The sequence below is a fragment of the Leguminivora glycinivorella genome, chromosome 9 (assembly GCF_023078275.1).
Source record: "Leguminivora glycinivorella isolate SPB_JAAS2020 chromosome 9, LegGlyc_1.1, whole genome shotgun sequence".
NCBI lineage: Eukaryota > Metazoa > Arthropoda > Insecta > Lepidoptera > Tortricidae > Leguminivora > Leguminivora glycinivorella.
Window position 1 is genome coordinate 8682919 of NC_062979.1, and position 9278 is coordinate 8692196.

Consider the following 9278-nt stretch of genomic DNA (forward strand, 5'->3'; position numbering starts at 1 on the left):
TGTAGATAATTTAATGTTCTAAACAACTCACATGAGAAATTATACAAAACTAAACATCATATACACGTAAAAAGCTCCACTCCATCACATTTTTTGAGGACAAAAAAACACAAGATTTTTTAACCAAATTCCACTAATATCACGCAGTCCTCTGAGTTATTAAAAGTAGTGTGTGTAGTAGACTTCATATATGTCAGTATATGAGCTTATGTACCTATTGTAGCCTGTGTGGTGACGGGTTAAGAATTTCACCACCCCTTTCTTCCCGTGGGTGTCGTAGAAGGCGACTATGGGATATGGGTTAAATTGTGGCGTAGGCGAGAGGCTGGCAGCCTGTCACTGCAAAGTCACAGTTTCGTTTTCAAGGGGTTGAAACCCCTTATTTTCCAGGAGTGGCACTCTGAAGCTTTAGTAGTTTCATGTGTTCTGCCTACCCCTTTATGGGATACAGGCGTGATTGTATGTATGTATGTATGTATGTATGTACCTATTGAACCTACATATAAATATTATAGGGCGAGTTTCTAATACTTTTACTATAATTAAATAATTTAATTTCCGACATACACAATGTTATGGAAATTTCAATTCCTAAAAACGTTTACCCCAATTTCAATGTAAATATATGATTAACTTATCAAAATAATGACTGCCATTACCATTGAAAGGAATTCCATCTAACCGACGAATTAGAGGGGTGACATTGACAACTAAATAACGGCTTTTATAAAACCATCATTCACAGAGGAAGGAAATGTTACACTTTTGGCACGTGCTTGGATTCCCGTCTTATATTCTCCATATTCCCTGTATTCCATTCATCGGGCAATAATAGAGATTCCTGTCGCCATTTCCACTGTTCTTATCGGAAGCGAGTCGTCATTGATTTTTCCGAAAACAATACAGGATGAAACGCAACTACGCTGAATTAAAATCCATTGTTGTTAATACTGCCAAGAACAGAAAGATATGATGAAAGGTATGTGCCGGTTTATTAAATCCGGCGCTATAGTGGAGGTGAACGTGTGCATTTATTGACGGAATATCGAGACAATGGCGGACTGAAACAACATGCGGGCAACTTTTTAATTAAGTGACCATTGACATAGTTGGTACAACATTATAATGTCAGAAAGAATAGGTATTTCGCCTTTGCGTTAAGTGCATTACCTACTATGTATATTCACATAATTATGTCAATATTTATGGTATACTATCAAACCATGGCTTTTGTCCGCACAGCGTTACTTAAAAAAAACAGTAAACACTTGCGACGCGAAATTTATCAAGTAATAAGTATGTGAGAACATATGGATACCTAAACTTGCGAGAGACACAGAGGATATGACGCTATAACGTTTCTACATACGAGTATATGCATGGGACAGAGAGATTGCCTAGGGATTGCAAATCGGACTGATTTTAGTGTAAATCCGGTGCTATCCGGTCAGCCCGGTTTCAGTTTGTATAGGTGAAAGAATTTAATGTCGAATATCATATTTACCTGTTTTTTTCAAAGAGATTAAAAAAAGGTATTACTAGTATAAGGGCCAGTTAACTTAGACTCATTACCTTCAAACTGTCGTTCACGTTGTCAAAGCACATACCATGCCCATCAGTTAAAGTTTATATTTTTATTTAACCGAATCCGGACCGGATCCCTATGTGCTAAGAGCTCTGGATCCAGCGGGATTATCAGATACGCCGGACCGGACTGCAATCCCTAATCTGTCGCATTGTTTCGTGCACCCTTCTCCCTAATGTCACATGGATTTGAGTGCATTAGATTCGCTCGAACGCTGCATGTCGGTTTCCGGACGGTGGTCGCCACGTGACTCCAAATAAAAGGCTTCACGCCTGATCGGATGGGCAATACAATGTGAATAGAATTGCCCGTATTGTATAATAGCATTTAGGGAGTATGGATATTATTAATTTTTATTAGTGTTATATTTTTACTCAATTTTATGAGGTTACATGGGAAGAAACACTACATGGCGAGTCACATTGCTGTGCGTCTTTTAAATATTAAAAAAATCGGTCGTGAATTCTTATTTATCAGCTAAACTCGAGAGAATGATTGTAAAGCCTACATGACCAGAAATATATGACTACGCCCCATATTCCGGAAATTCATTAAACTATACCTACTATTTTTTTCATACTGCCCCAATGCTCCCTTTTGGGGCAATTTCAAAAAGGTATAATTTCGAAAGTCACATAAAAATCACCAGTATTTCCATCGTCTCAAGATTCCCCTTTTGAAATTACCCGGGCATTTCTGTACTTCGAAATTACCCCAATGCACTCTATAATGAACTGTCACCGCACACATCAGCATAACAGCTCGCCCTCTTGACAATAATCATAATGGATGTATTTCTGGCCAGGCTTTTATTGTTCTTGCTAAATGCTTAGGTGTGCATTTTAGGGTACTTACTCCTATGATAACTAAAATCCAACAAGGATAAAAATAATAAAGAAAAACATGTTAAATACTATAGTATCTAATGAAATTTAATAAATTGAAAATACGAATTTCTCGTTGTTGTTTTGATATCAACATTTAGGAGAATTTCAACTTATTACGCCGTTAAATTGGGTCTGGAGGTCGAACGGATTATATTGTGTATAAAATTTATAACAGATTATTTTTTATCAGAAACTAATTTATTTTTTCATTCCATAAAATCTGGTACTAAGAATAAAGTGTACAAGAGAATCCAGGAATACAAACCATTTACATCAAATTTATTGAGATTTTAAGCATACAGTTTATATCTACCTGAAATCTGGATTAGGCCTTCGAGGCATTGTACCCAGCAATTAAATCTCGTTCCAAGTAAAATTCAAAGCCGTCAACCATTTTGAATGTCTATAATGATTTATCCGAATCTACATATTTAAGGAGTCATCGCGACAAGTACCCGTAATCAACTTTGGCGTTTCATGTAAATCTGTTTCGGGCCTTTTTTATCTTGAGCTCTTTCATGGGAGTAATGTGATTAGCCCAGTCAGGGTTCGAGCCCCATTCGGTCCCGATCGTTTCGTGCACAACTCTGTTTCGTCACCTTAAATTGTCCACAATATGACGTGTCAGATGTTGACCACAAAGTCAGCTCGTGGACATTATTGTACCCATCGATTATTGCGATATTTCCTATTGCCTATAAAGGCAATAGGAAAAGTACCTCTAACTTATGCACTTTTACATTAGGTATACCTTTTTGCTTCTTGTTACCGACATCCCCGGCACCTAAATAGTTTGGCATAGTTATTACTTTTGTTTTCTTAAATATTCATCCATTATTTGAGTAGGTAAGTTAATGTTAATTTGATTTTCTTAAATAAGGAAACTATTAAATATCTATTTTTTTATAACCTTTTGGTGTCCTGTGATTATATTTAAATGACGCCCAAAAAGGTCAAACCTGCAGATCATGTAGCAATGTGGAACAAAATAGAAAAACGACGATCAGTTTAGAAATGAAGAATCAAGAGGTACCATTTGGATAATAATAACGAATTAAAAAGATGTCAAAACGGGATTGTGTACCAATCGAATCTGAGCCCAGGGTTCGAGTGCCCTCGTTCGGTAGGGCGCTAAATAAGATGCGACATTTTCCGCCTCGGGCACCTTTGATAGTACTTTTAAAGCTGTGACACGAATTCCGAACCTCTCTTTTATTGGTCACCATTATGATAATTACATTAAGGGCCTTCCTTCGATACTTCGTCTTTCGAATTTGTTCTGTTGTTACGGTAAGGCGTTTGCCGCTTGAATATTGAGCAGCTCATTTGTGAAAATCGCACCTATTGTCTACGTGACACTTTTCTTTGAGGGGATCCTTCAGTTCTTATGATTCGATAGAATTATATGAATTCAAAAGTGGTTCAAAGAGTTTCGAAAGTTGCAAGAGATACATTTTAAAAGAATTGCCGTTTCAGCGATTCGTTTACGTTTTCAATTGTATTTACCAACAAAAGCGACACGAAAGGAATATCAAATCAAATGCTATAGCTAGTGCGACCATAGATTCTGGCTATATGTTTGAGCCGTTTGGGGTGGAGACCCTAGGGGACCCGGAGCACACTCTATTTTCAAGGAACTGGCGAAGCGCCTCATAGATGCTACGGGTGACCAGAGGACTGGTTCGTTTCTTGCGCAGCGGGTAAGCATCGCGATACAGCGCGGCAATGCTACCAGTCGATGGGCACCCTACTATCCGGTACCGGGTTGCTCCTCTCTTTTATTTGTAAATATTTTTATGTACATATATTTATTCCGTGTTAGATTAAGTTTAGTAGTGTAAGTCTTTTTTATATTTTTATACAACACATGTATTGATTTTATTAATAAACAAGGTACTAGATTGCAACGAAAAGCTAGTTGCCAAATAAGTACAAGCATTATTACTATTGATTTTGCCTTCAGTGTAACCATGAGTTACTCTATAGTGATAACGTCACGGAAAACATATGGAGGAAGTGTCCAGCTCAACCTACAGAAGCGGGGACTTGCTATCTTAGTAACGTATTCCGCATTTATGGTACACCACACAGCTAGCATAGGTAGTTATTTTTCAATATAATTTCAAAAAAAACGCACAGCATCCAGTTTCGGACGGCGCCCAATCGAAACTGTTGTATCGTATGAAACAAAATCGAAACAATGCGTAAATTAAATTCCATTCGTTGGAAATACTAACTAAACTTTTTTATTAGTGAAATAGCATTTTCAATTTTGCGGATGTTGCAATTTTTTCGTTAAACTACTGGATGTTTCATTCAACTGCCGGTTTGGAATAAATAATAAAGAATGCTAACACTTTACTAATAAACATTAAAATAAATAAATAAATAAATATTATAGGACATTCTTACACATATTAGTCAGGGACCAAACGCTATACAGCGTGGGAATGCGGCCAAAATCGACTTGCTATCTTAGTAACGAATAGAATTTTCAATTTTGCGGATGTTGCAATTTTTTCGTTAAACTACTGGATGTTTCATTCAACTGCCGGTTTGGAATAAATAATAAAGAATGCTAACACTTTACTAATAAACATTAAAATAAATAAATAAATAAATATTATAGGACATTCTTACACATATTGACTGAGGCCCACAGTAAGCTCAAAAGCGTCAAAGGTGCATGAGTGCATGACGTTTTAACCCTTAAATGCATGAATTTTTCTTTTAACGAGATATTAATATAGTAATTGTACCTTAAAATTATTTGCGACAATAAATGACTTTTTATTTTTATTTTTTTTATTTATTTTAATATATGTGATAGAAAATGGTTTCCTGACTCTGGGAAAAATTATAAAAAAAATATTTAATACCGATTTTAATACTAAATCAGTGTTAGAAGTTAAATAGGCCAAAACTTATTTATATATAAATATATAATTATTGGTAAGTTTTATTTGTAAAGTTTGACTACTATTAGAAAGGTAAGGTGTACTCGGGTAATTCCGAACGTCGAAAACCGTCGGCAAATTCCGAAAAGGGACCTTTATTACTATGGAATCACGGGTGATTATCATTTGAATTTCGGAATTTTCCGACGGTTTTCGACGTTCGGAATTACCCGAGTACACCTTACACTATTTGTGAAACCCCCATGATAAAATGTTTAAATTAAACTAAGTACTAAATCCGAAAAAATCTGCCTAAATCACATACTAAAAACCGGCCAAGAGCGTGTCGGGCCACGCTCAGTGTAGGGTTCCGTAGTTTTTCGTATTTTTGTCAAAAACTACTGAACCTATCAAGTTCAAAACAATTTTCCTAGAAAGTCTTTACAAAGTTCTACTTTGGTGATTTTTTTTATATTTTTTAAACATATGGTTCAAAAGTTAGAGGGGGGGGGACGCACTTTTTTTTCCTTTAAGAGCGATTATTTCCGAAACTATTAATATTATCAAAAAATGATCTTAGTAAACCCTTATTCATTTTTTAATACCTATCCAACAATATATCACACGTTGGGGTTGGAATTAAAAAAAATATCAGCCCCCACTTTGCATGTAGGGGGGGTACCCTAATGAAACATTTTTTCCCATTTTTTATTTTTGCACTTTGTTGGCGTGATTGATATACATATTGGTACCAAATTTCAGCTTTCTAGTGCTTACGGTTACTGAGATTATCCGCGGACGGACGGACGGACGGACGGACGGACGGACGGACGGACGGACAGACAGACATGGCGAAACTATAAGGGTTCCTAGTTGACTACGGAACCCTAATAAAAATCGCCATCATCCCGTTTTTTGACACTTTTCCGCCATTTCATCTTTATCCTTAAATAATAAATAATAAATGTGTGATTTTGGATAGCTAAATATTGAGCCACAGGCCAACAAATATATGATGCATATATGCATCACCATGCATTTAAGGGTTAAGACTTATAGGATACTATGAAGCTGTAATATACAGTTTTTGCTGGTTCGCCCACTTACTAAGAACAGGCCCCGTAGCCGAATGGCATTACTGCGACGCGAAACGCCAACGAAACGAGGCAAATATGTAGTCTGGCTCTGTCGCGCCAGTACGCAAGAGCTATAGAGATAGGTAGCTACGAAAGAGATATTATCGTGAGCGTTTCGTGAGCGTTTATGCATTCGGCTACGCACACAGTATCGATCTACCAAGAAGGCGTATTATAGCATAGGTAGACCAACTGGAGGCCGCCCGTGGTAGCGGATCTGCATAAGCTTCAAGTCGATAATTGGCAGGAAAAAATTATCGGCTTTTGTTTCTTCTAAATTGGGGAATTTAAAAGACAACATTCTAATGGATGCCATTTGTGCCGATAAGATAAACGATACAGTATCAAATAAAGTTGCATTAGATATGCTTCAATTTAGCAATGCACTTGTGAACCACGCCCAATAAAGCACTAACGTCTTGGATCAATCGCCGAGGGAGACAAGATTGGACTAGGTACCTAGCCAACGTCATAAATACTTAAGGTTCAAAAGCGTTGGTTAGCTGTCCCTATCGCTCTTCTGTAGTGGCGCGACGCGCGAGGCCCAGACTGCTTTACGATCATCATGTAGCGTCAACGATTGTCACATCGGCCAGGCCAGCTGTTTTTGCCACATCATTCACCAGGGATACCTTTACTAGTCCTTATCACTTGATTTCACTCTTTATTATTTGGCATTAGAGCACCAAATTGATTGATGTATTGACAGATGACTGGCGAAGTAACCCCGCCCGAACTATCAAATCACAGCGTTACAGAAATGAGTTGGCAAATAAAATTGCGAAGTCACGGCATTGATCGAATAAGCGTATTACAATAATAAATTTGGAATTTATTTTGATGTTGTTTCCATAAATTTTAAAATTTTAAGGCACAATATTAAAGAGAATTGGAAATTAAACTTATAACTGGTGCGAAGTAGCCGAAGATGATACATTTCCACGCTGTACCAACCTATAGTCCAACCTATAGTCTTTGCACTAGGGTACGTAGCCGAATGGCACAAACGCTCACGAAACGAAACGCTCGTAGATATCTATCTCTATCGCTCTTGCGTATTGGCGCGACAGAGCCAGACTACCTTTCGCGGCGTTTCGTTTTCGTTTCGCGTCGCAGAAATGCCATTCGGCTGCGGCACCTGGAACGACTCGGAGCGAGAGTAAAGCGCATTGATTATAAAATCAAACGAAATATTAAGTAAGTAATTGCTAGATATTTTTTTATAAAAAAAAACATGGATGTTCACTGGGATTGAAGCACCCTGAAATTAAAAACATTGGTTACCATCATTTTATTTTCACCGGACACGCTGCTTATTTTTACATTATTAGTTGTAGCTTAGGAAGCTTATGAATTCTTAATTAAATCACTGTAAGAACAGGCGAACTTCTAACGAACCAAAGATCAAACTAAAATCCGATCTGTTTTCACGAATCATTAGAGCAGTGTTTATTGAAACATGCACGTCCCGATGTACAAAAACGGTGAAAAGGCTCTGATCCCTTTAAAGCGCCATTTTCTTTTTATATCCAATGAACCGAGAAATGCGGGAATACAACGCCGGAGGCCTTATTCGACTCACATTAACTGAAAAAGACCTCATGAGCTTCATCATCAAACATAAATATCATTCAGATGGTCGAGAACCTCTTGAAAAACTGAAGGATCTTAAGATCATAAGGGTGATTGAATGAAAGGTACCTATGAGTCGGAGAATATCCGTAAGCACGCCCGTAGATATAAGTTAAGATAAGATAAAATGACTGCCAAAGTTGCATCATTTTAAAATAAACAGTGGATATTATCGTCAATTGATCGCCAATCGACAACTGTATACGCACAAAACAAATTAAAAAAAATAAAGCAACAAAATCAACTTGGTTTTATTACGGTGTATATTGTAATTACTAATTATATAGTAGATTGGTTGACTTGTCACACTTTGTCAACTGTTTTCTGTTCGTCTGATTGCACATGTCTAATTTTGACTGATCATTGTATACCTATTCGACAACCTGCAATTTTATTCACATCAACGGATAATCAACACGAAACATCAGTTTTCCCAAGTCAAATAAACCCCCAGATTGAGTTAGCGCCATATCGTAGGCAAATAAAATATTTCCAAATAAAAACAAATACTGGCCTGAAACGGGAATTTTATTAAAATTTGATTTTTAAATGAAATATTTTTGGGATCTTTGTCCCAAATTTTGTTTTTGAAGGGAAGTTAGAGCTTTCTGACAGTCCCTATAGAGGTTTCTACGAGGAATATATTTTTGTTAAGAATTTTAGTGTTAGAAGTTATAAAATGCTATATATATCAATTAAGTAAGGTAGGCTTATACACCGTGTTTTTATTGAATTCCGTTAAGTTTAAGGGAAGGTTCTATCAAATACAATTAATTTCTCTAAGAAACTTGCGTCTTAACTCTTATGGTTACAGAGTTATAAAAAAAATTACTGAACACGTGCGTGACAGCCTTTACCACTTCCTTATGTTAGTTGTTTTGACATGTGCCGTCAATGGCGTCAATCACTTGACACTAACTTGCATGTTATCCTTAAGGGTCTCTCACACTGACTAATTCATTTGTTATGTATGAAAACGATGATTTTTTTTTTTTTGCCTATTTAACTAAAAGTGTTATACAGTGGTTCCTGATAATGAACCTAACAACGTGTCGAATTTAACGGAAAACAAAAAAAAACACGGTGTAGAGTCGTCACATTGACTAAACTGCTTGATGTTTTCTAGGATTTATCCTTTAAA